Source organism: Orcinus orca, chromosome 8, assembly GCF_937001465.1.
Source record: "Orcinus orca chromosome 8, mOrcOrc1.1, whole genome shotgun sequence".
Classification (NCBI taxonomy): Eukaryota; Metazoa; Chordata; class Mammalia; order Artiodactyla; family Delphinidae; genus Orcinus; species Orcinus orca.
The window spans coordinates 82,577,110-82,599,204 of NC_064566.1; the positions used below are offsets into that span (position 1 = coordinate 82,577,110).

Consider the following 22,095-nt stretch of genomic DNA (forward strand, 5'->3'; position numbering starts at 1 on the left):
TGATCTACCATCACCCTCAGAAGTACTCAAGGCAAGTATTAGTACCTTCGTTTTACAGAGGAGCAAACTGAAGCAGAGAGAAGTGATTATTCCAAAGTGGAGCTCGGTCCTCTGACACCTAATTCAATTCTGTTCCCACTGAGCTGCTCTGTTACATTAAGGATCAAATCTTTGCTTTTCATTCATCTACGCAGGTGCCTGTATTATCCAAACTGAGAATTTCCTGCCTTAGAGTTAACAGCTCTGACAGGAAAGGTGTGGCAGCAGCTGGGCTTCTAGGGTGGCTGGTACATGTCCTTCCATATTTTTGTCGCTGTGCATTCCACTCTTTCTCTTTCTGTGGTGTGAATTTCAGAGTATATGTTACTTCTTCCACATGATGAAGAAAGTTAATTGGTTGTCACTGTCTTTACAAATGCACTTGAACAAAGCTCACAACTAGGAAATCAAGCATGCCTTTTTTTTTTTTTTTTTTTTCAGTACGCGTACCTCTCACTGTGTGGCCTCTCCCGTTGCGGAGCACAGGCTCCGGACACACAGGCTCAGCGGCCACGGCTCACGGGCCCAGCCGCTCCGTGGCATGTGGGATCATCCCGGACCGGGGCACGAACCCGTGTCCCCTGCATCAACAGGCGGACTCTCAACCACTGCGCCACCAGGGAAGCCCCAAGCATGCCTTTTTACTGATAGAAACATCTCTCATTATCTTTTCAGCCCCCAAATTCATAATTATATGAATTACATAATTATATGTAATTATAAAACATATTCATAATTACATAATTATATGTAATTATAAAACATATTCTTAAGAGTTTAACAGTACTATTTCTTTCAAATTCCTACATCTTTCACCACCCCCCTTTTTAGCACTCCCCTGTCAGAAGTTAATTATGAGGGTGTCCACTGCTTTACTTTGTATTTCTAAGCAGAGTTTCCTTTCTCATAGCTCATGCAACAAATATTTATTGAACACTTACTAGATGTTAGACATTGTATAAGATTCTTGAGTCAGAACAGAGTTATTACCCAAAAATAACAGGTGTCAATATTTGATGAACATTATTTCAACTATTTCTAGGTAGATAGATAGACAGGTATATCTCCATAACCCTACTTCATATTTCAATCCTTCCATCTCTGTGTAATATCTAATTTAATTAAGATAATAATTATTGACCTTGTAAATTAACCTGTGATAATATAATGGAAGATATACAAATATATGTAAAAGGTAGGATGGAAATAATTTCACATAATTGACTTTGAGCAATAATGTAATTTTTATATATATAATAAATAATTATTCTACTTGAATTCATTAGAAGACAAGGAAAAAGAAATTGATAAACTTTAAATAAATTCCTTTATGACAAAAGATATTACTTCCCAAGAGATTATTTTAATTTTGAGAAAAAGACTGAAAAATATTAAGAGGCTGGAGTCATCATGGTCATTTTTGTTGTCTTAGAGACATGTGTTTATATTTTAAAAGTTTTTTATTGAAGTATAGTTGATTTAAATATTGTGTATTTCAGAGGTACAGCATAGTGATTCAGTTATTTTTTTCTGATTATATTCCATTATAAGTTATTACAAGATATTGAATATAATTCCCTGTGCTATATAATTCCCTGTGCAGTAAATACTTGTTGCTTACCTATTTTATATATAGTAGTTTGTATCTGTTAATCCTATACTCCTAATTTGTCCCTCCCTCCCTCTCTCTCCCCTTCGGTAACTGAAAGTTTGTTTTCTACGTCTCTGAGTCTGTTTCTGTTTTATATATAGATTTATTTATATTATTTTTTTAATTCCACATATAAGTGATATATAGTATTTGTCATTCTCTGTATGACTTACTTCACTAAGTATAATATTCTCTAGGTCCATACATGTTGCTGCAAATGGCAACATTTCATTCTTTTTTATGACTGAGTAATAATTCATTCCTCTTAAGCTGGTCTCCTGTTGATGGGCACTTGGGTTGTTTCCATATCTTGGCTATTGTAAGTAGTGTTGCTATGAACATTGTGGTGCATGTAACTTTTCTAATTAGAGTTTTCATGTTTTCTGAATATATGCCCAGGAGTGGGACTGCTGGATCATATGGTAGCTCAAGTTTTAGTTTTTTAAAGAACTTCTAGACTGTTTTTCATAGTGGCTGCACCAATTTACATTCCCACCAACAGTGTAGGAGGGTTCCCTTTTCTCCACACCCTCTCCAGCATTTGTTATTTGTGTTATTTTTGATGATAGCCACTCTCACCAGTGTGAAGTGATACCTCATTGTGGTTTTGATTTGCATTTCTCTAATAATTAGCAATCTTGAGAATGTTTTCCTGTGACTGTTGGCCATCTGCATGTCTTCTTTGGAAAAATGTCCATTTAGGTTTTTTGCCCATTTTTCAATTGGGTTGTTTGTTTCTGTGATATTGAGTTATATGAGCTGTTTGTATATTTGGATATTAACCCCTTGTCAGTTGCATCATTTCCAAATATTATCTCCTATTCCATAGGTTGTCTTTTCATTTTGTTGATGGTTTTCTTTGCTGTGCAAAAACTTTTAAGTTTAATTAAGTCCCATAGGTTTATTTTCACTTTTATTTCTTTTGGATTGGGATACTGATCTACAAAAATATTGCTGTGATTTAAGTCACAGAATGTTTTGCCTATGTTCTCTTCCAGGAGTTTTATGATGTCATGTTTTGTATTTAAACCATTTGGGTCTTATTTTTGTATATGGTGTGAGGAAGTGTTCTAGTGTTCTAGTTTCATTGATTTGCATGTAGCTGTCCAGCTTTCCCAACACTACTTGTTGAAGAGGCTGTCTTTTCTCCATTGTGTATTCTTGTCTCCTTTGTTGTAGACTAATTGACTATAAGTGCGTGGGTTTATTTCTGGGCTCTCTATTCTGTTCCATTGATCTATGTCTGTTTTTTCTGCCATACCACAAACTTTTGATTACTGTAGCTTTGTAGTATAGCCTGAAGGCAAGAAGTGTTATACCTCCAGCTTTGATCTTTTTTTTTTTTTTTTTGCGGTACACGGGCCTCTCACTGCTGTGGCCTCCTGCTGTTGTGGCCTCTCGCGTTGCGGAGCACAAGCTCCGGACGTGCAGGCTCAGCGGCCATGGCCCACGGGCCCACGGGCCGAGCCGCTCCGCGGCATGTGGGATCTTCCTGGACTGGGGCACGAACCTGTGTCCCCTGCATCGGCAGGCAGACTCTCAATCACTGCACCACCAGGGAAGCCCAGCTTTGATCTTTTTCCTCAGGATTGCTTTGGCAAGTCTGGGTCTTTTGTTATCCCATATAAATTTTAGGATTATTTGTTCTAGCTCTGTGAAAAATGTGATAGATATTTTGATAAAGTTGTATTAATCTGTAGATTGCTTCTGGCCATTTTAACAATACAAATTCTTTTGATCCAAGAGTACAAGCTATCTTTCCATTTCTTTGAATCATTTTCAAATTCCTTTATCAATGTTTTATAGTTTTCATCGTATAGGTCTTTCACCTCCTTGGCTAACTTTATTCCTAGGTGTGTTTTTTTTGACGTGATTTTAAATGGGATTTTTTCCTTTTTTTACTTTCTCTTTCTGATATTCCATTACTAGTGTAAAGAAATGCAACAGATCTCTGTATATTATTCTTATATCCTGTTAACTTGGTGAATTCATTTATTAATTCTAATAGTTTTTGTGTGGAGACTTTACAGTTTTCTATATAGAGTATCATGTCACTGCAAACAGTGACAGTTTTATCTCTTCCCTTCTAATTTGGATACATTTTATTATTTTTCTTGTCTGGTGGCTGTGTCTAAGACTTCCATACTTTGTTGAATAGAAGTGGTGAGAGTGGGTATTTTGGTCTTGTCCCCAAATTTAGTGGGAAGGCTTTCAGCTTTTCACCATTGAATATTATGTTGGCTGCAGATTTGTCATAAATGGCCTTTATTATATTGAGGTATGTTCCCTCTATAGCCACTTTGGTGAGAGTTTTTATCATGAACAGATGTTAAATTTTGTCAAATATTAATACTTTTTCTGTGTTTGTTGTGATGATCATGTAGTTTTGTCATCTTTTTTGTTTATGTGGTGTATCACATTGATTGATTTGTATATGTTGAATCATCCTTGCAACTCTGAAATGAATCCAAGTTGATCACGTGTATGATCCTTCTTATATATTGCTGGAATCAGTTTGCTAACATTTTGTTGAAGATTTTTGCATCTATATTCATCAAAGATATTGGCCTATAATTTTCTCTTTTTATACTGTCTTTGTCTGATTTTGGTATCAGGGTGATAGTGGCCTTATAGAATGAATTTGGGGGTGTTCCCTCCTCTTCAATTTCTTGGAATAGTTTGAGAAGGATAGGTATAAGTTCTTATCTGTATATTTGGTAGAATTCCCCAGTGAAGCCATCTGGTCCTGGACTTTTGTTTGCAAGGATTTTTTTTTTTTTTTTATAGATTCTATTTCACTTCTAGTGATTTCTTTTCAAATTATCTGTTTCTTCTTGAGTCACTTTGGCAGGCTGCATGTTTCTAGAATCTTGTGCATTTCTTCTAGGTTGCCCAATTTGTTGGCATATAACTGTTTATTGTATTCTCTTATGATTTTTTTTTATATTTCTGTTGTATTGTTACTATTTCTTCCTCTTTCATTATTTATTTTGCTTATTTGGGTCCTCTCACTTTTCTTCTTGGTGAGCCTTGCTAGTGGTTTGTCGATTTTGTTTATCTTTTCATAAAATCAGATCATGGTTTTATTGATCCTTTTTATTATTTTTTTAGCTCTATTGTATTTGATTCCTCTCTGATCCTAATTATTTCCTTTTGCTGACTTTAGATTTTGTTTGTTTTTCTTTTTCTAATTCTTTTAGGTGTTAGGTTAGGTTGTTTATTTCAGATTTTTCTTGTTTCTGAGGAAGGCCTGTATCACTACAAACCTCCCTGTTAGAACTGCTTTTGCTGCGTTTCATAGATTTTATAAATTTATGTTTTCATATTTGTTTTTCTCAAGGTATTTTCTGATTTCTTCTTTAATTTCATTGTTGACCCATTGGATTTTTAATAGCATGTTGTTTAGTCTCGATGTGTTCATTCTTTTCTCATTTTTCTTTCTGTGGCCGATTTCTAGTTTCATACTGTTGTAATCAGAAAAGATGCTTAAAATAATTTCCATCCTCTTAAATTTGTTGAGGCTTGTTTTGTGACCTAGTATGTGGTCTATCCTAGATAACATTCCATTTGTGCTTGAAAAGAATGTGTATTCTGTTTTGGTGGGATATAGTGTCCTGTAGATGTCAATTAAGTCCAACTGGTCTATTGTGTCATTTATAACTTCTGTTGCCTTGTTGATTTTCTATCTGGATCATCTGGCCATTGAAGTCAGTGGAGTGTTAAATTCTACTATCAGTGTATTATTGTCAATTTCTCCCTTTATGTCTGTTAGTATTTGTTTTATATATTTAGGTGCTCCTAGATTGGGTATGTATATGTTAATGAGTGTAATATCCTCTTCTTATATTGATTCTTTTATCATTATATGCCCTTCTTTGCCTTTCTTTATAATTTTTTGTTTTAAAGTCTATTTTGTCTGATATGAGTATAGCTACCTCCAATATCTTGTCATTTTCCATTTGCATGAAATATCTTTTTCAAGCCCCTCACTTTCAGTTTGTGTGTGCCTTTTGCACTGAAGTGAGTCTCTTGTAGGCAGCATATTTCATGCTCTTGTTTTATTTTTTAACCAATCTGCCACTCTATGTGTTTTGATTGACACATTTAGTGCATTGACATTTAAAGCAATTATTGATAGGTATGTATTTATTGTCATTTTAATCCTTCTTTTCCAGTTGTTTTTGTAGTTCTTTGTTCATTTTTTCTTCTTTGTTTTTCCTTTGTGGTTTGATAATTTTCTTTTGTAGTGTGCTTGAGTTCCTTTATTTTTGGTTTTTGTGTATCTGTTGTATGTTTTTGATTTGTGGTCACCATGGAGTTCAGGTATGTTGATCCATACTTGCTTTAAACTGATAGTCATTCAATTTCAAACATATTCTAAAAGATCTACATTTTTATACTCCCCCAATATTGTGATTTTGATGTCCTATTTTATATCTTCATGCTTATCCTGTTACTGTTTATCATAGTTGTAATCACTTTTACAAATTTTTAAATGTTTTTTTAATCTATGTACTGATGTATTTAAGTGATCTTCAATCTTTTCATATATTTGCCTTTCCCACTGTAATTTTCCCATTCCTACAGATTCTTGCTTCTTTTCCATTTAGAGAAGAGCCATCAGCATTACTTTTAGGGTAGGAATAGTATGACTGAATTCTTTTAATTTTTGCTTTTCTGAGAAATTCTTTCTCTTTTCTTCTATTCTAAATGATAATCTTCCTGGGTTGAATATTCTATGTTGCAGACTTTTCCTTTTCATGACTTTGAAAATATCATGCCACTCCCTCCTGTCCTGCAGGGTTTCTGTGGAGAAATCAGCTGATAGCCTTATGGGAGTTCCCTTGTAACTGAGTTTTTGGTTTTCTCTTGCTGCCTTTAGAATCTTCTTTATCTTTAAATTTTGCCATTTTAATTATGGTATGTCTTGGTGTGGGTCTGTTTGGGTTTATCTTTTTGAGACCCTCTGTGCTTCCTATACCTGGATATCTGCTTTCTTCTTTAGATTTTGGAACTTTTCAGCCATAATTTCTTCAAATAGCTTTTGGATCCCCTCTTCTCCTAGGGGAACCTCTATTATCCATATGTTGGCATCTTTATATTATCCCATATATTTTATATGTTGCTTTTATTTTTTTCATTTGTCTTTCTGTCTGCTGCTCTGATTGGGTGATTTCCATTATTCCATCTTTCAGATCACTTATTCTTTCTTCTGTTTTATTTAATCAGTTATTCATTGCTTCTAGATTGGTTTTTATCTTGGCAACAGAATTATTTATTTTTGATTGGTTCATCTTTATAGTTTCTTGTTCCTTGTTACAGTGATCTGCATTTCTATAGATAATATTTCTTAATTCAGTTAGGATTTTATTACCATCTCTTTGAACTTGGGGTCTGGTAGATTGGTGAGTTCTGTTTCATTATCTGTTCTTTCAGGGGATTTCTCTTGTTCTTTTCATTGAGAGTAGTTCCTCTGTCTTTTCATTTTACTTAACTTTCTCTGTCTCTGTGCATTTTGGAGAAACAGTTGTCTATTGTGGTCTTGAAGGGGTGTTTTTCTGTGGGAGCATTCCTGTCTAGACTGTGTGTGTCTAATGTCTTTGTTGTGAGTGCTGGTTTTACTATGGATGCCAGACGCATCTTTCTTCAGTGTGTGCTGGCTACTATCCCTTTGACAGAGTATGTGGTTGGTGGTGGGGAATTTAAAGCTTGTTCAGGATGTGAGGTGAGACTTCCTCCCTGCTCCATGGCTGTTGCTGCACTGTCAGAGAAGGGGTCTGCTGAAACAAGTAAGGCTCATGCAGTCACAGAGGACCTATGCACTGCCTGTGGATGTGTCCTGGTTCTACTCAGAAGTAGTGCAAAATCTCGTCCCTTTCTCTGTTGTATTTATCCCAGACCTAGTGCAAGTCTGTGGTGGGGAGTGAGTGGGGCCAGTGTGTTTACCCCATTCAGATTGGGGGTTGTGGTGAGGTGGCAGCCACCAGTGCAAGACTCTCTCTGCCCTGATTGTTGGCAAAGCAGCTTGCAGGCACTCCTCACAAATACAGTTTCAGCTTCCCTAGACCTTTCCTCCATCCCAGTGGTTCTCCCAGCAGGCAAAGTTCTCATCTCCTCCATGCAGGACCCCAGGACTGTGATGCCCAGGTTGTGGCTTGACCTGCTCACTCCCCAGGGCTCAGATCTGTCCATACATACTACTTCTTCATTACAGATCCCTCCCAGGGGCACAGGTCCCAATCTAATGCCTTTTTTTTCCCATCCTACCTTGTTTTGTGGAAATATTTCTTGCAGCTTTAGTTGTATAGGATTTCTTCTATACAGTTTTAGTTTTCAGTTTGTTTTCTGTGAGAATTGTTCTATATGTAGATGCATTTTTTATGTGTTTGTGGGGGAAGGTGAGTTCCATATCCTCCTACTCCACCTTTTTGGTCCCCTTATATGTTTTATTTAAAAGGTGCTGATTGGCTTTGTGCTATATAAGCCATGGTACATAGTACCCTTACATTTTCTCCTACCTATCTCCAACCATCTTCAAATTTTTTTGTTATGTTACTATTTTTACATGATTAATATTTATTACATTCACTTTGTGTTTCTATAAACATAATTCCTGGCTGTTAAGTCTCCATTTATAAAATACTTTATTTTAATTCATATGTTGATTAATTGACTAGTTCAATATAGTCAATGTAAAGAATAGTTATAATAAAGTATTGTAATTGTCCTGACTTGGGAAATACAGGATATTATGATGTGCCAGTAGGAATATCTGAGCATATCATAGTCAGAAAAAATTAGAGGAGGAACAGAAGAGCTGACACTGTTCCAGAGGTTGCTGTCTTTATGTTCATACACACACACACACACACACACACACACACACACTCCATCTTCCATATCTCAATTTTTCAATCTTTTCATAATATCTAAATTATCCAAGATAATAACTATTAACATGGTAAATTAATCTGTGCAAATGTAATGGAAGATCAATGGGAAAGTATTTAAGGACAGATGAGGGCTCAGAGCCCAAATTATCCCACATATGCTGTTTATACACATGGCCCTATCCATTACAAAGCTCTGACCATTCCATGTTAAAATCAGCACAGGCTTGAGTACAGAGTCTCTAAATAGAGAATGACATGGTAGCATGCTGTCCCCACTAATGAAATGTGTTTGGGGAGAGCAATGCTAATATTCTCTGTGGGAAGCATGCTAGCATTTTAAGGATAAGAAGATAGAAAAGATCTTAAGTGAATCAAAGAGTTATGGAAAATGTGGTTTTCACCTAGAAATATGCAGTGAAATCTAAAGAGTTATTTAAATAAATTTGCAGATGTAAGTATTATAGTCCTGCTACATAAAGACCTTTTTTAGCTACCATGCTGTGTGACCTTAAGGGATAAGTTCAGTTTCCTGGGGGTTCAGGCAGACATGCAGTCCTTGAATATACCTGCATCAAGTTGATGTTCTAACAAACAGAAAATCTATTCAGGCTGATTGTTTAAATTTCAACTTGCTGCAAATAGTCTTCAATAAGTTTTAACATCATCCTAATAAATACATTAGTGTAATGCATTTGATTCAAGAATTTCTGATCAATATATGTATGAAATTGGGGGATATTTAAGATTTCTAATTATTTATCTTTTATCATAAAATACAAAGTAATTCTTACTTTCTATTTCTAGAAATGTTAATATTAAACTGAAAATCCAAAGAGCTGAAATATGTTATTGTCTACTCCATGTATTTTATAATATATTTAAATTTTTTAAAAATATTTTTAACTTTATTATTAAACATTGTACTTAAAAATTTAAAAATTTGAGCAAAACAAATCAAAAAGATTTATTATGTTGACAAATTTTAAGTGGAGAATGTTCTTCATAAATTAAAATATCCCACAATCAGATTATAAAATTTGATTTACACATGAGGGATGCATTCATTATATGATATGGTTTTTACTAATACATTAGTAAATATTTGATTTGTAAATATTTACAAATTTATATATAATATACAAATAATACAAAAACGATTGTAAATTGTACAAAGTCTATTAAACACAGATGTATGTGATGTGATTTTTATTTAAATTATACTATACTATGATTTTGCATTCTCATCCTCCATTTTAATGAGTTAGAAATAAAGCTATGAATGCAACAGTGGGCAGAATCAAATGGTGATGAAATGTAACCAATTATGTCCAAATAATGATTGACAAATCCATGGGCTTTTATTAAATATCACACTAATACTTGTGATCAATTAACAGTTTGGCCAATGGATTCCCAGATGATACATATTAAACTGCATAATTCTTTTATAGCTTTTAATCAACATGAAGAAGAGTGAGTCATTTGATTTAGAAAAGCAGAGACCATTGTTGTTTGAGAGTGGTGTCTTTAAAGTGGGGGGGTAGAAATAAAGTGGGTTGCAAGAAAATGAGTTCAGCAGGTAAACACTAGGCATTTGAGAAGATTGGTAATGAAAGAAAGAAGAAAAATAATACAGTAATTAATTAAGGTAAGAGGGGGGAAAGATAAACAGTTTATCAAGATGGAAGGGTCTCAGTATGTTTGAGGATAGAAGGTTAGAGCTGTTAAAAGGAGATTTTGAGTATCAGGGAGAAGAAGGGGATAAAAGTGATAACAAAAATATATTGTGAATTAATAGAATTTCAGCTCAATAATATTCTCTTAGCTTTTCTCAATAATAAAAAGTTAAGCTCCTAGGCTGGTAGAAAGGGAAAGTAATTAGTCATCGCAACATGGGACTCTTGAAGCAGCAATTTTTTTATATTCCTCTCCCCTCCTCCTTTTCACCAGACCCAGAGCATAAAAGAGAAAGGAGAAAGTACTGGATGCTGACTTGCTCTATTTGACTTACTTATCTTCTGAGCGGTGGGGGGAGGAGCTAATATTGGGACCACCTCACTTAATTTCAGTGAGAAGACTGTCCAAAGAGATGGAGTGGTGACTCAAAACTTTTAGCCATTGAACTGAAAGTAATCGTGAGGTTGTACAGTGATATCAAGAGCATGGACTAGATGATTGGTGGAGTTCCTATCCTCCCCATGAGGCCATTGCCCTATGTTTACTCTGGGTTCCTTGCTTTGGCAAATATTCCTTCATATTATGGACACTTTTCTTCACCTTAGGTTTCAACTTCAGAGCACTCATAGCTAATATTACCTTTGCCATCATATTAAGTCAATGACTCTCAAACTTTATTTTCCATAATAATCACATGGGGAGCTTATGAGTCCCACACCCCGAGGGTCTGATTCAGTAGGTCTGGTGTAGAGCCCAAGTATACTCTTTTTAACAAGCACACTGGGTAATATTGATGTAGATGATCTGAAAATAACATTTTGAGAAATAGTCTTAAGTGATATACAAGGATGAATTTATTATGTGTGTGCATTACTTTTAATACTGATAACTTTGATTTTATATTTTATATATGTGATAATCCATACTCCAAAAATATTTGCATAGTATTCTTGAACTAGCAGCAGGATGACTCAGATGACATAGTTAAAATTAGTGATTCCCACTAGCGAGGATGTTCCCAGAGACACCTTAGGACCATTTTGGATCTTCACATGCTATATCCGAGACCACAGCTGGAGTCATTGACATTAGAGAGAAGAAGGTGCACCTTCCAGTAGTCCCTCCATTATTGAGGAAAGGGCAAGGAGCACAGTCTAGATTCACATGCTAGGGAGTGCTTAAAGGACATCCTTCCAGATGTCTTTCATATTCTCAGTCAGGTAGAACAGTAAGTCCAACTGCTGAAGGTGAGATTAATACAGGACAGAAAGAGACTAGATCTACAAATCAAAAGGGAAAAGAGAAGCATTCTGTGGAACTCAATCCAGAATCAATAAGTGCATTCCATACTGCCATGGAGTAGGTTCTCATGGTATGAAGAAATGTTTTCAATCAGGAATTCCTGAATTTTGCCTGATTTTTAAGGTCTAGTATGATATTTATTGTTACTATCTTTTAATTAAGTCAAAAATATTACAAATTAGAGTGTTAGCATATTATGATTTCCAAATAAGAACTACATATCATTGTGAATTGCAGTGCTGAGTGAGAAAACAAGACAGAGTAATTCACTCTGTTTCTATTACAATCACTTATCTTCCCAGTACACTGAAGACAATTTATTTAGATTGTTTTCAAAATGATTGACCAATTTCTGGCAATTTTCAAAATCACACTAGGTTTTGATCATTAAAATAAATTAAACTTTGATTAAAATGCTCGCTAAAAGGTAAAGGTAAAAAAAATGAGTATTATTTTCTAATAAAGATAAAAATCACCTAACTAAATAATTACAGTTCTCTTTTTGTGAGTTAAAATGTTTTAAGTTTTAAATTAAAACCTGGAATTTCCATTTCTACAAATTAAGCAATAATATGAACCTTTTCTACATGATGATGTGGCATGTGTTAATAGGCACAGGCCTATTTCATTCTGTGTAAAATAATGCATTTTCTTCTGTTGTGGAGCTCACAGGCCCAGCCTACTACTTTATAGATACATACCTTATACTCCCCAGGTTCCCAGGTAAATGCTTGCCTGTGGAGTTCTGGTTCTGGCTATGCAGAATGATCTAAGGAGTATTGATTAAAAAGATACAGAAGAGTTGACCCTCGTCTGACCCCTGAAACAGTCTCAAATCTACCTGAAGCAGAAGCACTGCTTCCCGTGTCAACTCAAAGAACTACTGCATTGAAGAAAATATTGCCTCTCTCCTGGGGACAGGATAGCGACTAATGACAGACCCCTGAAACATGACCATTCCATGAAATTGACATTCAGGCTCCTACTAGCACAGCTTTCTTCTTCGGGAACTTTTCTAGTTCTTGCTACTCAACTGTATTTCATATGCTTCTTCAGTGTCTCCCATGTCCCCATACCCATTTTGAGAGACAAGGCCCTCATCCTACCCCATCCATATACAGGCTTCCTCCAGCCTGCCATCTACTGCTATAGCTTAGTTTCCTTCCTTTCTGATGCTATAAAGATATACATATGGAAGATTCTACTCACTCTAGAAAAAGAAGTTATTGTTACTGAAATTTTACAGTAGTGTATCTAGAGCGCTCAAATTATATCTACTAATTTCAGCCTTGTAGGAAAGTTATTTATATACATGTCATCTTTCCTACTATAGAGGAGGATTCCTGCCCCTCCTGATACAGTGTGAACTGTTCATGGGCATGGGCCAGTTTTATTTCTCTTTATTTCTCAAGTCTAAATCACTATATCTAAATATAGAAAGGTGTTCAATAAATATTTATTGAAAGAATGGATACCAAAGAAATAAGATTCTCTCAATTCTTGTTTCTATTCTGATAATGGTTTCCCTTTTTATCTTTTTTCAAGTCATTTAATCTCTATCTCATTTTATTTGGCTATAAAACAGAAAAGATATCATTCTTCCTTGAAAATGTATCACATGTTTGTATGGGATACTGTGTGAAAATCTTATATAAGCACAGTCAATAATTTATAAGAATTAATGGATGAAAGATTGAAAATAAGGATCCCAAATTACACACTTAACTTTATCTCTAGTTTGTTAATAATGGTTGATACATAATTCCTATAATCAACTTCTCTATTTGTGAAATGGGAATAATCATAACTCCCTCCATCCCCCGTATTCAAAGGTGTAATGATAAATGGGTGGGTATAAGTTAATATATTATTAGTTTCTTTTTTAAAATCTATCTTAAAAATATCAAGTATTGAAAGTCTAGTAAAAATAATGGAGGTAGACTTTTTTCTAATACATTCAAACTTCAATAATGTGAAATAATCATAAATCAGTGTTACAGAACATTTTAACAAAAATAAAATTTTATGTGAATCAAGCATATTCAATACCATGCTGTTGACCAACCGCTGTGAGCAAATAGAACTCCTCAGAGGTTTTCTATAATATACATAACCATTATTTATAATGATCATAACTATTGTCTTATACAGAAATGTTTATCTAATATAATTTTAATCAGAATATTATAATTTCCATAATCATCTTATAAAGAAATTTGTCTAAAATATATTTTTAACTATAATCAGCTTTAATTTATTATTTTATTTTAATAATATTATTTTCTTACAAAATTTCATTAATAGTTAAGGGAAATATAAACCTGGGCCTACCTTATCTGAACTTTTTACAAGTGCTAAATTAGCTAATGCTATATAAGTCTTTTTAGATTGTTTTGTTATTACTGTCAAAACAAAAGTTCTATGTTTTAAAACAATTTAACTAATATTTCACAAGTTATTATAGATAGATAACATTATGACATTTCAAATAATTCTTATTTACTTTGAATAGTAGATTAAAAACCCTGAAGACTTTTATTCATTTTTTCCTTTTTTTTTTTTTTTTTTTACTGAAGTATAGTTGATTTACAATATTAGGTTAGTTTTGGGTATACAGCAGAGAGGTTCAGTTATACATATATTTTTCAGATTATTTTCTATTATAGGCTATTATAAGATATTGAATATAGCTCTCTATGCCATATAGTAAATCCTATTTTATGTATAATAGTTTGTATCTGTTAATCCCATATTCCTAATTTATCCCTCTCTCCTTCCCTTTCCCCTTTGGTAACCATAAGTTTCTCTGTTTCTGTTTTGTATATAGATAAATTTGTATTACTTTTTAGATTCCACATATAAGTGATAAAATATAATATTTTTCTCTGTCTGACATACTCCACTTAGTATGATATTCTCTAGGTCCACCCACATTGCTGCAAATGGCAATATTTCATTTTTTTTTATGGTTGAGAGGTATTCCATGATAGATGGATAGATAGATAGATTGATAGATAGATAGATTATAGATATAGATAGATATAGGTATAGATAGATATCACATCTCCTTAAACCAATCATCTGTTGATGGGGACTAAGGTTGTTTACATGTTTTGGATATTATAAATAATGTTGCTGCGAATATTGGGGTGCATGTATTTTTTTGAATTACACAAGTCAAAATGGCTATCATTAAAAAGTCTACAAATAATAAATATTGGAGAGGGCATGGAGAAAAGAGAACCCTCCTACACTATTGGTGGGAATATACATTGGTGCAGACCATATAGAAAACAATACCTACGTTTCTTAAAAACTTAAAAATAGAGCTACCATGTGATCCAGTAATCCCGACTCCTGGGGATATATCTGGAAAAGATGAAAACTCTAATTCATTTTAAGTCAATAGATTTTTCTTTTCATAAATTAAACTAATGTTCTTTTTCCATTATAAACTCTTGAACACAAGCTTTTTGTCGCTGAAGCTGTTTAAAATATTTAATAACCAAATTATTACCCACAACAAAGAGCATCACCCTGTTATTGACACTAAAACATATGTATTCTTCCACAATGTATAAGCCACTAATAAATGGTCCATAAGTACATTATTATGTTTCAAGTTCCAGTACTGTCCCTCAAAATTGACAACATAACTCATGGGGGAACTTAATAAGCATAATATGATAGGTGAACATGAAATAATTTGTTTTGATAGAAATTTCCAAATATACCTGCAGCATATACCCACAGCATTTAGAATGCCTTATTAATACAGCATAATGGATCCTGATATGTTGTAGAATACTAGTGGTGATGTGCTGCGTTCACATGTATGTAGAAGGTTTGAACGATGCAGTTTCTTTACAATATTATAATATACCCCAAAATTGTTTCAAGGAAGCTCTCAACTTCAGTATATCATCTGTAAGTTTAACTTGTGACATCAAAAAGTACAAACATCTCACAGACTCAAAATATGGTGAAAACTGTGTATTAGTTAGAAAGCCAGTCTTATAAAGAAATTGAAATCTGAACTGCTCCTCCATTTTAATGTGCCTGTGGTTTCATACATTGTTCATTATCAATTATTAACCAAGAGGTTTGACCTTTTCTTACCTTTTAGACCTTTTCATAATTAAGCATCCTAAATCCTCAAAACATATACTGTTGCCCTCTATGTCTTATGGAAAGCTTTAAAAGCAAGCAAAGGAGTCAACCTGTGTAGAAATTACTGTTTATTTATTAAGAAGCCTTAAAAATTTGAATTTTGTTTTGGGCTTCTTAAGCTTCCAATCTGCTCCAAAGCAAAATTCAGATGATTAACATTCCTCCTATATGTTTTAATGGTTTCTCTTTAACTCTCATACTACACTGTCTGACATACTGTCTGACAGCAACATTATTTATAATATCCAAAACATGTAAACAACCTTAGTCCCCATCAACAGATGATTGGTTTAAGGAGATGTGATATCTATCTATACCTATATCTATCTATATCTATAATCTATCTATCTATCTATTGATCGATCTATCTATCTATCTATCTATCCATCTATCATGGAATACCTCTCAACCATAAAAAAAATGAAATATTGCCATTTGCAGCAATGTGGGTGGACCTAGAGAATATCATACTAAGTGGAGTATGTCAGACAGTGGAGTATGAGAATTTCCCAAATTCTACCAGAATTCTACCAATTCTTATTGGTAAAGTCAAATAAGTCAACATTCAGATACTTGAACTGCAAAAGGAATGCGGAATGGGCATTCCCAAGAAAAGTTTTCAAGTCTTAAAATTTTCACTCTTGTTCCTACATACAAAGAATGAGTATTCCCAAGAAAAGTCCTTAAGTCTTAAAATTTTCACTCTTGTTTTTATATACAACATCTTAACCCCAAAACCTTTTCTTAAACCCTTAGCTTTGTCTTTTAATAAAGTGAAGACACAGGCATTGTTCTGTCTTGCAGCCTTGTGGGCAGAGGGAGCCTGCTCTGTCTGTGGATGGTTGGGACTCATTCACAGCAGGATTGCAAGTCTGGAGTCCAAAGTTCATGTCTCTTATGGATCCACCTACCCTAGTGAGCACAGGAGACAAAATCAAGAGATTGTAGAGAGTTTCTGTGAAGCTAATTTTTTTAATTTGAAGAAACGTTCCTTATTCTAAAACTGTATCTTTCCTACTCTTTTAGAATTAAAATGTTTTCTCATATAAAATTGTGCAGATATAGATGGTAGTTATAAGGTTTTTGTGTATTTTTTATCATCCTGATTTGTTAAAATAAAAACAAATTCAAGTGGGTACCTGCATTTTCATTGTTGCTGTTGTTCCAAAGATTGTAGTCTTGATTCCGAAGTCACATGGAGATTTCACTCCAGTTCTGGATTTGAAACCGTCAAATCTACACATGTCATTTTATGCTCCCCAAGAGAAGCTAGAGACAAGAAGAGATGCTTAGTGCTGATAGTTGTGAATGTCACAGCTAATGGGGCACAAGTGATTGTCCTTCATTCACTGAATTAATATTTACGGAATGCCTACCACATACTAACCACTGGGGATATAGGTTTTAGTTTTTAAACATTTTTTAAATTTAATTTTTAAATGGGATGCTCAGGGAAGGTCTCACTGAGAAGGTATTATTTGAGTGAAACTTGAAAGAGATGAGGAAGCTGTGTGGCTTTCTGAGGGAAAAACATGGAAGGTAGAGGGAACGGCATGTGCAAAGCCTTGAAGAGAGAGTATGCCTTGTATAATTAAGGAATATAAATGAAGTCAGTTAACAAAAACAGAGTGAGCAAATTGTTGAGGAAAGGTAAAGAAGTCCAAGAGTGGGAGGAAAGTGCCATTGTAAAAACTTTATTTTTTAAAATTTCTACTTATTTTATGTATGTATGTATTTTATGTATGTACTCCCCGAGTGATATGGAAAGCTATCGGAGGACTTTGAGCAGAGATGTAGGATCAGAACAGGATCAATCTGACCACTGTGATGAGAATAGACTGGAAGGAGACCGGGACCAAAACAGTAAAAGCTGTTAGGAGGTTATTGCAATAACTTAGATGAGAGATTATGGTGATTTGGACCAGAGCAACAGTAGTGAATATGTTGAGAAGTGTCCACCTTAATTTTGAAGGCAGAACCGAGAGAATGCAGAGAGTACAGGATCTAGCAATATTAGATCATACTTTCCTGGAAGGTATGGATAAATGACTTCCTAGAGCATTCTACCAGCAAATACTTTAACTGTAAGTTTGCTTAAGTAGGCCATGAGACAATCACATGATAATTTTCAACCCATACTCTCTTGATCTCTTTCAAAGATGTGGCAGCCACTCCTCTTAAAGGAGAAATGAAAGAGTGAAAGCAATGAGATACAATGGAAAGTGGAGTTTCATGTCCACAGAGTCTGGAACCAACCAATCATTGAATGATTCAAGAATTCTTGATACAAATCTATTTCTAGAAAGATATGAAGCTGAGGAAAAAGAAAACTAAACCTTTGATAATCCTTAAGAGCCTTCTTAAAATATTTATTTTCATAGGAACTCAATAGGCACGTTATTTTGCTCTTTTTCCTCTTTTGCTTTATTCTGCCCAAAGCTAATGGAAGTCCAAATCCTTTTGAGCACTGCTGAGTTCTTTTTAGCTTTGCCTCATCCAGATTTCCCCAAGGACAAGGACAATGTTCTCAGAGACACGAGAAGGTTTTTTTTTAGATCCTTCTCTGCCACCAATCAGCTTCCCATAACTTGCCCTTTGCCTTGGGCAAGTCATATAAGCACACTGGCTCAGCCTTTGTGTTCACATCAGAAGTTTGATTAAATTGCACTATAATTCCTCCCAGCTGTAAAATGCTTTGATTCAACATAGATTAGAATTGGAAGTGAAATTTGCTTGCCTGATAAAGTCACTTGATCTTCAAATTTACTAGTCTATGTTGTTTTGTTTAGAAAGGTACTATTATGTTTATTTGTTAACACCTTTAAATTGGTTTCAAAAGTATAAAATATAATATGCAATAAACAAAGCTTCAATAAATAATGTATTAGGCCTATTTTTGAATTTTCTTATATGTGTAAAAGTTAATTTGGCTTTTCAGAAATAGAATCCATTGAATCCATTCTATTAACCGAAGTGCATCACCCTTTTAATATCTTTCCAAACTGAGAAAGCTTGAATTGCTTTCCATTGGGCCCAGAACTCTCTGATCTCAAACACTGGATCCTTATTCCAGATCCCCAGCTCTAGACACCTCACAGAATTTCTATTATCCTAAGTTTCTGAGATTTGAAAAAAAAAAAAGAGTGTTGATAGGTTCACATGTAAGTCCTCAGAGACATGGATTAATTAAACTTTAGCCAAGTAAGAACAAGAAAAACAATAAAGGAGACTCAGAGATTGCCTGGACAACTAAGACCACTTCACAGATAATACCTCTGGACTTTCACATGACCTCTCCCATTGATCATTTTTTTCTGTCAATGGTTTTGATCAGTTCTCAATTACAACATAAGAGAAATTCAAAAATTATGAGCTGCTTGCAATGCCTTATTTACCTCTGTTGTCCCCAGAACATAGGCTTACAGCTGACCCCTATATTTTGGTTTGACTGCAAAGTTCTGGTTTACACTTGACACCCTAGTGTAATATTAACAGTGCCCCCTTTTACTCTTGAAAATATCTCAGTTTGCATGATAAATTGTATAATCATTCTACCTATAAGCAAGGTTAAATATTGTTGGGCTAAGAAATGACCAATCCAGTCTGAATGAATTAGAGATGCAGATCCCTGTCAGCCATGCTTGAAAAAATTTCAGATTTTTCAACGGATGAATAGTCTATTACTAGTGATCAAGATGGCAAAGTAAGAAGATCCTGAGCTTAATCTCCTCCAAAGGACAAATCAAAACTACAACTACATATAAAATAATGATCTCTGAAAACAACCTGAAGACTAGCAGAGCAGCTCTTCTACAATTAAGGATGTAAAGAAAAAACCTCACCAGGATGGCTAAGAGAAGAAGAAAATTGATCTAATCAGGATCCACAACCCCCAGCAGGCAACCCAAAAGAGAAAGGGGCTATCACAAACTCAGAGGTCCTCCCTAAGAATCAAGGGGCTCAAGCCCCACATTGGGCACCCCAACACCAGGGGCCATCACCGGAAAGATGAGCCCCATTAACTGGTTTTGAAAACCAGTTTACCACAGAGAGAGCCAGAGGGCTGTAGGAAACCAGACTTTGCTCTTGAAGGGCACAGACACAAATTTACTCTCTCCAAGTCCCAACACAGAGGCAGCAGACTGAAAAGCACCTGGTACTCTAGCCAGCCTGCCAAGTCCACCCTAGCACACCCCCAGCCCATATTTGGCTCCAACACCCCCTGCCAAAGCTGCAACTCCCAGTGCACCCCAGGAGAGGGCCTATCCCATGCCAGGCTTCAGCTCTAGCTGCTCCAGCTCCAGCACCCCTACCAAGGCAGCAATCCTGGTGAGTCCCAGAAAAAGCCTCAGCCCACACTCATTTCAGCTATAGGCCTCCCACAAAAGCCACTGAGTATATGTGAGAATTAAGTAAGCACTCATGAACTATGGTTCATGCAGTTTCTTCTTAGAGGGAATGCTTTCATTTGTCAAAGAAAAGAAGAAAAATAATTGATCATTAACTAGTCATGATGTGTTTGTCTGTAAAATAAATGATAAGAATAAGTTCCTGATGACAATATTTAAATACTTTGGGAATCTACATATACATACTTCTTTTGTATATATAATGGTTCTTTGTTAATAATTCTAAAAATTAGGAAACTTGTATTTGGAATTTGGAAAACAAACCCCATTTTTAAATTACTGATTTTTCTAATGTCCATTGCATGTAAATTGTTTTGACATCTGCAGTTAGTTTTGAAGAAGAGAAGAAGAAATTATTTTTACATGTATTCATATGAAATTTCAGAAAGTATTTTCATATCTATTCATAACTTGATTCTTAACAAAATGGAACTGAGATGGTTTTAAAACATAATGAAAATGTATATACATAATATACTATGGAATTCACATATATGCAATTACATATTTATATAATTATACATATATGTATATATGCATTACATATATATCTGAATATCACACACACACACATACATGTATATTATTTTAAAAGAAATAAAAGACAAAGGCATGAAAAAGAAGGAAAGAACAACTATGGAAACACAAGGGCTAATACAGTTATAATAATTGAATATAGCATTTGTCCTGAACTGCTTGGTAATCAGTGGGGACAAAAGGAAAAGTATTGATCGTGTAATCCCTGTTACCATAAAATATTGAGTTTACAAGTTCTCCAAGAAGGATCATCCTGATGATGAAGTCATAAAAATAGGTTAAATGTGAGACTTATTTGGAGGACATTGGGTAAAAAATATTTTCTTTAGAGATAGTTTACAACAAATGCAGAAATGGTCTAAATAGTGTTTCTCAATAAAAGTTGAGTATATAATATTATAGGATATTTGTTAACCCAATTCTGTAGGTGGGGCTAAGCAGGTGCCATCCAGTAACCTATTTTGACACAGGCTATACTGTAAAATGTGTAAGCAACTAAAGGGTAAAACTAATCAACCTGTTTTTCTCTATCTGTACTTAATGAAAAGATAGCAGATTATTCAAGTATATTTAATGAGGTCCTAAAACACTGTTTTTTGTTTCTTATTACTGACTGAGACAGCATCCATATGTTTTGAGAATCAGATGATCAGGTGGCAGGATAAGATATTTTATTTTGAATGTCGAAAAATTACAGAAAAGGTATCCCTATCTCCCTGCAGAAAATAATTTGTAGACAAGGCTGGAATGTTTCCCACAAAGCATCTTTGTACCTGTCAAGTCAAACATTTGTATACTTGCTTGACTGTAACCCCAAAGTTCCAAATCATAAGGGAGAAATATTTAGATTTGGAAAACTTTAATAACAAGTATTAAAACTGATCCACTTGAGTCACTGAAAATCCCCTATTGAGGTCCCTATAGACTATCTGGCTATGAAGCACTTAACCATCTGGTGTGCCTGCCAGCCTGGGTGAATTAGAAAATATACTCAATGTAATTTAAAACTTGCTGGATGAAGTTTTGTAGAATTAAACAATTTAATTTTGGATAATGTCTAACAAATATAATTTTAATTTTGACAGATTTTTTTGGTCAAGTAAGCCAATCTTTGTGGCAGCAATTGGATAACAAAAACCTTTGTCTTTTCAAATCATATCTGTTTCATAAAAATGATATATCACTAACATAATGGAGAAGGTTTGCTTATTATTTATTATAAAATAGCCTTTGTTGAAAATGTAAAAAGAATACAAGATCATTAAGGTACAACCCAAAAATAAGGAGGGCCAGAATACAGCTCTTTTTTATACTCTTTGAAATTATAAACTGTTGCATTAGATCTTCTTAATTTTTGAAGCAATATTAAAATGTAGCATATTTGGAAGTAGTGATATCTTGGATAAAGGGTTAGCTC

General features: G+C 34.4%; 1 protein-coding gene across 11 annotated transcripts in view; it reads left to right on the forward strand.

Annotated features, from left to right (window-relative positions):
* The window catches only part of GRIA4 (glutamate ionotropic receptor AMPA type subunit 4), a 517,460-nt gene that overhangs the window by 276,458 nt on the left and 218,907 nt on the right, over positions 1-22,095 (forward strand). The window lies entirely within an intron of this gene.